Source organism: Chionomys nivalis, unplaced genomic scaffold (genome assembly GCF_950005125.1).
Source record: "Chionomys nivalis unplaced genomic scaffold, mChiNiv1.1 scaffold_28, whole genome shotgun sequence".
Classification (NCBI taxonomy): Eukaryota; Metazoa; Chordata; class Mammalia; order Rodentia; family Cricetidae; genus Chionomys; species Chionomys nivalis.
This window is the reverse complement of record NW_026646922.1, coordinates 2918473-2928629: the sequence shown is the minus strand read 5'-3', so window position 1 is coordinate 2928629 and position 10157 is coordinate 2918473.

Sequence of the window (10157 nt, the reverse complement as noted above, 5' to 3'; positions counted from 1 at the left end):
TAAAACCCCAACTACTGGCTCCAAAGCTACAAAGAAACACTGTCCCCCCAAAAAAATGGAAGTAAGGAAGGAAGAAAGAAAGAAAGAAAGAAAGAAAGAAAGAAAGAAAGAAAGAAAGAAAAGTGCAAACAGGGCAAAGAGAAATACAAATGCACAATCTGAGGAGAAAAAGGAAGACCAGGAAATAAAATGCCTACACCTAGGTTTGTGCTGAAAGAGGTACGGAGAAATGGAATGAAGGTAAAGATCCCACCTAGCTAACCATGAAACCTGCAAAAAGAAAATCCCTAGAGAATCAACTCCAAAAACAAAGTAAAGCTTATTCAACAAAGGAAAACACCAAGAGTTCAAAATTTATACAAATGGAATCCAATGAGAGAGCCATATTCCATCCAAAATGTACAACAATACTTGCCTGACTTTAGAATCCAAAATACTGGAGTTAAGAGGTTGTGAAATCTTCCTCATTAGTTCAGAAAAAAATGTTACAGCCCTGATGGCATGTGGCATGCAGGCCCATAGAGGCCATCATATAAAGCTGAGAACATGATGCTTGGATTTGTACTAAAGATCCAAGATGTTTGAGACTCCAGAGTCACAGTGATGCACTAACCCTCTGAAACTGTAAAATGCTTTCTTTTATAAGTTAGCTTGGTATCGGGCTCTCTCTCTCTCTCTCTCTCTCTCTCTCTCTCTCTCTCTCTTTCTCTCCCCCACCCCGTGTGTGGAAATAAATGTAAAAAACTTCTAGTTCTTTAATTTATTACCAACATAGTAAAGATTACAGTTTAAGTGTTTGTAAAACAATGTACTCAATGTGGGGCTGAGAAGATAGCTTTGCACTGAGTACTTGCTGCTCTTCTAGGAGACCTATGTTTGGATCACAGCAGCCCCATGAGTAAGTTCATGGACATGTAACTCCAGTTCCAGGATATCTGAACTCTTCTCACCATGCCAAAAGACACCAGCACATACCTGGTACATACTCAAAACACACATACAAATAAAATAAATCTTTTTTAAAATAATCTTTTTAAAAAATCATAAAGGCTATTCTTCTGCAACTTGTGTTGGACTTTAAAACACAGCTTGCTCCAATACTGAGGGGACTTAAGAGGTGAGTGAACAGTCACATGGCAGGACGCCCCACTCTCTAGGACCTCCCAAGTGGGACAAAACTCCAAGCCCCTCCCCAACTCCCTCGGCTTTTCTAGCCAGCCAGCAGGGAGTTTGCTGTTGCTAGGATCCCCTCAAACCCAATCCCACCCATGGGACACCCCCCAAGGTACTAGCCACACGCTGCCTAAGAGCTGAAAGCTTGCTATAATACTGAGGGGAACAAGAGCCTGCTACAACACTGAGGGGATTAAGAGAGCACCAAGAGAGCAAACCAGGAAAGAAGACCTAGAGAGCAGGCGTATAGAGACCTCAGAAGCTTCTGAGACAGACAGTGACAGTAAAGCATATCAAGAAAAACTCCCAAACACTCAGACAGCCACTTCAAGGACTGGACCAAGACACAAAAACACTGCAGGCCTCATTTGAAGGACTAGATGGGTAGGCGCCAATGTAAGAATCCCTCCAACAACCTAAAAAACAACATGGTAACACCAGAACCCAGGGGTCACACAACAGGAAGACTTGATAATCCTAACCCAAAAGAAGTAGAAGAAAACAACTGTAAACTCTTCAACTGGACTTTGGGAGCTCAGTCCAGTGCTCCAATGTGGATCTCTGCCTCTGTTGCCATTAGTTGCTGGATGAAGGTTCTATGGTGATATTTATGATAATCATGAGTCTGGATAGAGGGCAACTCAAGATCTGGCTGCCTCACCTCTATTGCTTAGGGTCTTAGTCATGCCACCACGCCTTAGCTCACTTAACCAACTGACTTCCCTTTCAAGTGATGCTGTGTGGAATAAACTTACAGAAAACAGAAATAACAAGTTGTGGCTATAGCACAGGTATACTCAAGTAGAATCTAATGGGTCAAATCAGAGATGTAGCCCTACAAATGGATATAAGTAAAGCTAAAAAACCACTTTTTAAAACAAACACAAAACCTGATGACCTCCCCTTGCAAAGTGATTAGCTGTAAACAAAACGCTTATGTCAGCACTCAGCCTGAATCTACACTGCATCATGTAGGAAAAAAAGGTCTATTAAACACCTCTTGGTACTATTAGTAGTACAAAAATGAAAGCCAAGTCCTAATAATGTAGTGTTTGCTGATAATAGTTAAAAGATATAAATACATAAAATATCATAAATAACAGTCCCACCTAGTGTGACTCAAAAAGAACAAACAATAATCCCAATCTAATTATGGAAACAACTCCAAATAGTACAAGTTATGAAAAGTAAGCAGCCCTACCTAGTGTGACTCAAAAAAAACAAATAAAATTCTTAATCTAATGATAGAAATATCAACAAGATGTATAACCCCAGCAGCACAGACATTGAGGGCACACTGAATAAATGGGACCTCCTGAAACTGAGAAGCTTCTGTAAAGCAAAGGACACTGTCATTAAGACAAAAAGGCAGCCTACTGACTGAGAGAAGATCTTCACCAACCCCGCAACAGACAAATGTCTGATCTCCAAAATATATAAAGAACTCAAGAAACTAGAAGTTAAATATAATTAACCCAATTAAAAAATGCGGCACTGAACTGAACAGAGAATTCTCAACAGAAGTTTAAAAGGCCAAAAGATACTTAAGGTCATGCTCTTCCTCCTTAGTGATCAGAGAAATGCAAATCAAAACAACTTTGAGATATCATCTTACACCAGTCAGAATGGCTAATATCAAAAACACCAAGGATAGCCTTTGCTGGAGAGATTGTGGAGAAAGGGGTACCCTCATCCATTGCTGGTGGGACTGCAAACTTTTGCAACCACTTTGGAAATCAGTGTGGCGGTTTCTCAGAAAAATTGGGATTAACTTACCCCTGGACCCAGCAATACCACACTTGGCAATATACCCAAAAGGTGCCCTATCATATGACAAAAGCATTTGTTCAAGACAAAAGCATTTGTTCAACTATGTTCATAGCAGCATTATTTGTAATAGCCAGAACCTTGAAGCATCTTATATGTCCTTCAATGGAAGAATGGATGAAGAAAGTGTGGAATATATATACATTAAAGTATTACTCAGCGGAAAAAAATAATGACTTCTCAAATTTTGCATGCAAATGGATGGAAATAGAAAATACTATCAAGAGTGAGGTAACCCAGACCCAAAAAGAAGATCATGGGATGTACTCACTCATCATTGGTTTCTAGCAATTGATAGGGGCCACTGAGTCTATAATTTGTGATCCTAAAGAAGCTAACAAGTGGGTAAACCCAAGGAAAATCATATAGTTATCCTCCTGGCTATGGGAAATAGACAGGATTGCCGGGTAAAAATTTAAAATATTGGGGGTGGGGTCGGATGTGGGTCAGGGGAGATGGGGAGAGAAAAGTGTGAAGGAGAGGATGAGGGGATCTTGAGGAAACGGGATGATTGGGGATATAGGAAATTTGGACAGGGGAACAGGGAACTCATATCTTAGTTAAGAGAACCACATAAGGGTTGGCAAAAGACTTGAACTTGGAGTGGCAACCAGGTGACCAGGGCAATGTCCCCAGTTATTTCCTTGGGCACCTGAGGATAGGGAACCTGAAATGAACCTATCCTATGGCCATAGTGGTGAATATCTTGCATATCACCATAGAAGCTTCATCTAGCGATGGATGGAGAGAGAGACAGAGACACACACTGGAGCACCAGACTGAGCTCCCAAGGTCCTAATGAGGAGCAGAAGGACTGAGAACATGAACAAGGAAGTCAGGACCACGAGGGGTGCACCCACCCACTGAGACAGTGGGGCCAATCTATTGGGATCTCACCAAGGCCAGCTGGAATGTGACTGAAAAAGCATGGGATAAAACTGGACTTTCTGAACATGGCAGACAATGAGAGTTGATGTTAGTGGCCAAGGACAGTGGCACGAGATTTTGATCCTACTTCAGGTTTGGCTTTGTAGGAGCCTAGTCAGTTTGGATGTTCACCTTCCTAGAACTGGATGGAGTGGGGAGGACCTTGGAATTTCCACAGGGCAGGGAACCCTGACTGCTCTTGGGACTGGAGAGGGAGGAGAAGAGAAGTGGTGGGAGGTGGACGGGGGCAGGCAGAAGCGGAGGGAAATGGGAGGCAGAGGGGAAGCGAAAAAACCTAACCAAGGAGTCCAACAATGACCACAATATCTCTGACAACTAGAGACCCTTCACCAGCGCAACTCGAAGAAGGCAAAAACATAAATTTTTTTTTTAAAGAAATGGTGCAAATATTTATTTTATATTTCGAGTACTGAACATTTCCAGATTGTGTAATTGGGATATTTTGACTTTACATTGTTAATAAATGCCATTCAGCAAATCAACAGTTATGACTTTACTTCCAACTAAGCAAACATCCACAGTTACAAAAAATAACTGTGACCACCTGTATCTTATCAGATCAGCATGGATTAAAGCTAGAATTCAAGAACAATGCTACCCCCATAAAGCCTACAAACTCATGGAAACTGTACAGTCATCTACTGAAAGCAAGTTTTTCATTTCTAAGACTTTGGAGTTGCTAACCTGTGTATGAAATAAACAGAAAATTCAATTAAAAGAACCTTTCTTCGAAGCCGGAGAGATGGCTCAGAGGTTAAGAGTACATAATGGCATTTCCAGAGGACCCTGGTTTGGCTCTCAGCACCCAAATGGAGGCTAGCAATCATCACTCCAGTTCCAAAGGCTCCATCATATCTGTGCATGTCACACACCAATGTGATTCAATGTACTACTAGTTTAGCCTGGGTGCGGGTGAGTCTGTTTATGAGTTTTATAGCCCAAATCCCACAGAACATGATCAATGACAAGGGAACAGTGTTTTACAGTTAAGGCAGGCCAATTGTTTAAATGAACTCACAGGGGTTGAATGGCATGCATAAGACCTGTGAGAGTGCAAGACAGAAAGAATCCAGGCATGACAAAATAGGTAGTAGATAGAAACCTGGCAAAAGTAAGTAGGTAGCCTGAGGTCCACCCCATTGCAGAAGAGCCACTGAGAGGAGACACTTTTCTTTAGGCAGGAGGATCCGGGTCACTCAACATGCTCCAGTGGAGTTCATATACCCAGTGACTTCCAGATGGTATGAATTAAACCATTAATCAAATGAAACCCAATTTTCTTTGCTTCTGAGTACACATTTGTGACCCTTCATGATCACTCTCTATCCTCTTAAGTCCCAACACCTCGATGTCACATCTTTCCATATGACATGTTTTTCCCTCATGCATTATCCCTTCTGAGATCCTACATCTTTTTGGCCACTCTCCTCTGTTTCCGAAACAGCCATCTTGTCCTCTTCCACACACTGCATCTCCTTTCGTCATTCCCTCTCCAAGGGGAAAAGACAATAAGTACTGTTTTGTTTTGTGGCCTGTCTTTCTGTGATGTCCCATCCACCAGAAACTCCATCATTGACCAAACAACATAACAGCTTCACAAATTTTTGTTTTTAGAGCAAAAAAAAATTCCATTGGGAAAGATACCAGGATTAATAGAAGACCTGAGGTATTTCTGAAAAAAAGAGTTCCCCAAACACAGTTTTAAGTCTGACCCCCAAAATTTGTGAATTTCACTTTAACAGATCTTCATCAAATCATAGACATAGATATGGAAGTCATTATCAAACTTGATGAAATGCACGGAAGGTTTGGTGGGAACTTGGTAAACAATTTTACCTATCTTTTGAGTTCCATCTTTTTCGTTGTGCTGCACGCTTTTGCCTGCCAAGGAATCCCTGCCTAATTCCAAATTCACCCCTATTGGAGGACATCCTGGCATAATGTGGATGTTGCTTTCAATGTAGTCATCTAGATGGTGGTAAAGGTACACAACTGGATCTTTCTTGTAGGTAATGTAGAAACAGGTCTTCATGGTCTGCACCTCATCTTGGACAACCCCAGTCCACTCCTCCATAGAGCCTGGCATGATGTGGAGGTTGCCTTCAAGGTAGTCAACCAGGAGGTGGTAAACGTACAAGACCGGATCTTTCTTGTAGGTAATATAGAACCAGGTCTTCACGATTGGCACCTCCTCTAGGACCATCCCCTTCCAGTCATCCTTAGAGCCATTTGTGCCCTCAAATGTATGTTTCACTGCTCTGCCAACTATGGTGTTTGAGAGATGAGTGTCTGTCTCCTGAGGAAATGGTACGTTGTTAGGCAGGAACTTAAGGTTTAAAATCCTTTCATCACTGTGAAGCTCCAATCCATAGACACAATCTATCCCATCATACTTCAACAAATAGAGAGAGGGATTTGTTGGCAGTTGATCTAGAATGATGGCTTTCCACTGGGTGACTGGTTCATTGGCTTCCTTCCAGCCGTGAGAAATTCTGCGGCCGACAATATTCTCCAGGGCCTCAAAAGGCCTCCTCACTTTTTGCTTCTGGAGAGATGACCCATTCCTCTTCTGGACAGGTGGCATGCATCTCATACTAAGAGGCATCTTCATCATGGCTGTAGACTTACTGAGATAGGCCACTGACCTCCTGGTCCGCTGTTTCTTGGATATCTTTCTGTGCTTGGGCTTCATAGCTGCCCACTCTCTAGGTTGAAAGAACTTTCCTTCTGTTTAATTCATAAACCAAGTCGTGGCCTCAACCATGAGTGCCTGCAAGGACAACAAGGGGAGGCTATGAGGTCAAGGCTCTTTTCTGGAAGAACTGTGGTGCAGGAGACAAAGATATTGATCAACAGGTTTGCATACCTAACTGTCATTTTCTCTTAAGAAATAAATAGGACAATTTGCAAATTTTTCTCTACAGCTCAGTATGTCACTCTGAGACACATTCCTGCTGCCCGAAGGCAAATGACCTCTGCTGAGAAACCTACTTTCTGACTGACTAAGTCAATGAGAGGAGAAGGTATGCCTATCCCCGAAACGAGTAAGAAAAATCTGAACAGATAACAAAGAATTCGAAGGACATCCACACGTCTCCTTCCACATTAAGCTAATAGGTAGGGGACTCAATCCAAGACAGCCTGTCCAAGGTCATGGCACTCCAATCCACTGGCTCTCTGTATTGGGTCTCCTGATCCAGACCCAGGTATATTACATAAAGCCATTCTGTGCCTTAATTGTGGAAGTGAGTACTGTGAGACCCACTTCAACCTGAAAGACTCATTATTCTGGGCAACAGCAGCCATTGAGAAATAATTAGTATCTTTTCAAACACCTATGGACAAAGAGGAGCTTTGCCATTTTAGTGGATTGATGAATTTGATATTGTTAGCAAAGATAAAGTGGGAAGAATAGCTAGCATTCACCATCCCCACAGCTATCAAATATAGGAGCTGGTAACAACAGAAATGGTGGACCCGCAGTACATTTGAAGGAAAACTTTTTTGTACGACAGAGGTCTTAGTTGCTTTGGAAACATATTTACCAAAAGAAAATGTCCTACCTCTCCAGATTCCATCTTCTGGAAATGTTCAGTTGCAAAAAGCCTGTTGAACAGTTGTGGAGACCAGGAGCTGAACTGTCCTCCTCAGGCACTGTGCGGATAATAAACCCACCTTCATGGAAGACTAGTGCTTTGAGTGGAACAGAGTTGCTACCCAACTAACCAAGGCTTTGTGACATCACCAAGGCTCTACTTCTGTCAGAAATCCCCTCAAAAGCTTGTTACTTCCCTATTTACCCACAGAAACATCCAGCATTCAGCTCCTCAAAAGCTGTATACAGCCACCGGGGGACCCAAAATAAGCCCTCACTCATCTTCCCAATTACTCAAGTCACACACTTGCCCAAGCAACTCAATCCCTGTATCTTATTTTTCTGAAAAAGTCTTTGGTGTCTGAGTCAACAAATCACATGAAAGTTTTTTTTTTCTTAGAATCCATCTCTCCAATGGTTATCTTCTATTGATTTTTTCTTCCTTCATAAATAATAAATTTCAAATTTCCACTTCCTATCGTCCTCCCCGTAACTACTCACGCAACCACCAATACTCTCCACACCAATCCAGTCCTAATAGAGGGCTGGGTACCTTGACCTGTGGGAAGCCCTTGCCCCCCCTCCATCCAGATTGAGGAAGGTATGCATCTACATATAATATGATCGATTAAAGCCTGTATGTGCAGTACAGACAAATCCCAGTGCCATTATCATTGGGTTCTCCTTCTGCCCCATTTGTCAGCCACATTCAATGCTTCCACTTTGATCCCATGCTCTGTCAGTCCCAGCATAGCTGGTTTTGTTGATCTCCCATTAGCTCAGACACAGTGTCTCAGTGGGTGGACCAAGCCCTTGTATTCCTTAGTTCTTTGCTCTTATTCTCTCCCCTTCAGCCCTTCAACTTGAGCTTGGTAGCTCAGTCTAGTTTTCTGATGTGGGTCCCTTTCTTTATCTATATCCTTTTCCGTACAACAGTTCTATGGTGATATTCAAGATAGTCATTAGTCTGATTATGGGACAAAGCACCCGTAGTGCCTAGGGACATGGCACAGTGCAGGCACCCACAGCTCACCTGCCCAAGGTCCTCATTGGTGTCACCCCATGGCTTTCTGGGAACCCCTCTTGAGAGAAGCCTCTTACTAACCCCAGAACGGCACCCTAAGGTTGAGATATCAACAGTGTGTGTGCATTAACTTATGGGGGTGTGTTTGTGAGTTTAAGACACAATAACAGCAGATGGATTATAATATTGAAATTTCTTCTTATCTTGAGAAGAACTTGCTACAGAAACACTATCACAGTAGTACTGAGAGTGTAGGCTGTCTCAGCAAGGAGAAGTAACTGGAGCAAACCCCTATAGTTCAGCTCAGTGGCCCAAGTAAGATGGCCAAGGAAAGTCAATGAACTCAGGGATGGAAGTTAAAACTCAGGCTGAAAAACATTCCAAATCATTTAGGCGGAACATGAGACACTCGTGCAACAGTCACAAGTGTCTAAAATGCCTGGAACTAGAATCTTAGGGCAGGAGAAGTTGTGGAGCTGAGAGTGCATGGCAAAAACTGACAGAATCTAGCAAAAGACATGTAAGCGTAACTAGCAAACATCCATGGAAACCATGAATGGGAGAAAACCCTGAGAAGTCTGCACAAAAACATAACATCTTGACAATTCTGAGATTTAATGACAAAGGAGAGATCTTAAATATGTCACTGTCACATGGTGATGATTAACCCACTCCTTTGCAGTGTGACCACCTGACATGTTTAAGATACCTGTCAATTCTGTCTATATATTTACAGAGAAATTCACATTGCTTGCACAGATTAACTAGCAGCATGATTTACCGCTCAATCAAAGGCAAAGCAAAGAAATCATGGACATGTTGTTGAATGCTGATGATGTTGTTGGGAGCGTTTGTGGGTTTTTTCTTAAAGGGAAATCATTGGTCAGACAAATGCATGAAGCAGAGCCTGTCTCTGCCATGTACCTGAAAGCATGAAAAAAATAAACTAAAATAGATTTTTGTCACATACTGGTAAATTTTGCTGCTATGTCCAAATATGTGTGTTGCAGGAGCTCTTTCTGCTCCTTCAGGCGTTAGCAACTGAGATAAAGGCCATTGGGGTGTGGTGTCTCTCTCTTTCAAAATGGAGCAACTGCCTTCAGCTTGCTCCCTTGCATCCATCTCCACATCCAGCTACTAGGCTCCTCTCATCATCCTGCAGAGGGCTGTTGTCTGGCATGGCAATCTGTAAGGTTTGCCCCTTAAAAGAAATAACCATTTATGAATCATAATTCTAAACTGGTGTGGGAGATTGTTTGTGACTTACACCTTCCTATGTGATGAGAGCAACCAGGGTGTGAAGGGGGTTCTCTCTGTTCATGTTGCAGAAGCCATGGCAGCAGGAGTAGGAGGCCTCTCATTCTCTGTAAGGAAATCAGTAAACATTGGGGACCGGTGAAAGGATGCCCTGAAACATCAAGGCTTGAGCTTTCAGACCGCAATTCCTCCAGCTAGGTTCTGGGTCTCCACAACCTACAAAACCTCCTGAGGACCAAGTATTCAGAACCAGAAGCCTGTGTTGGCCATATCACATAAAATCGTAGTGAGTACACCAATCTTTTTTTTTTAAATGTACATCCTTTTGTCCCT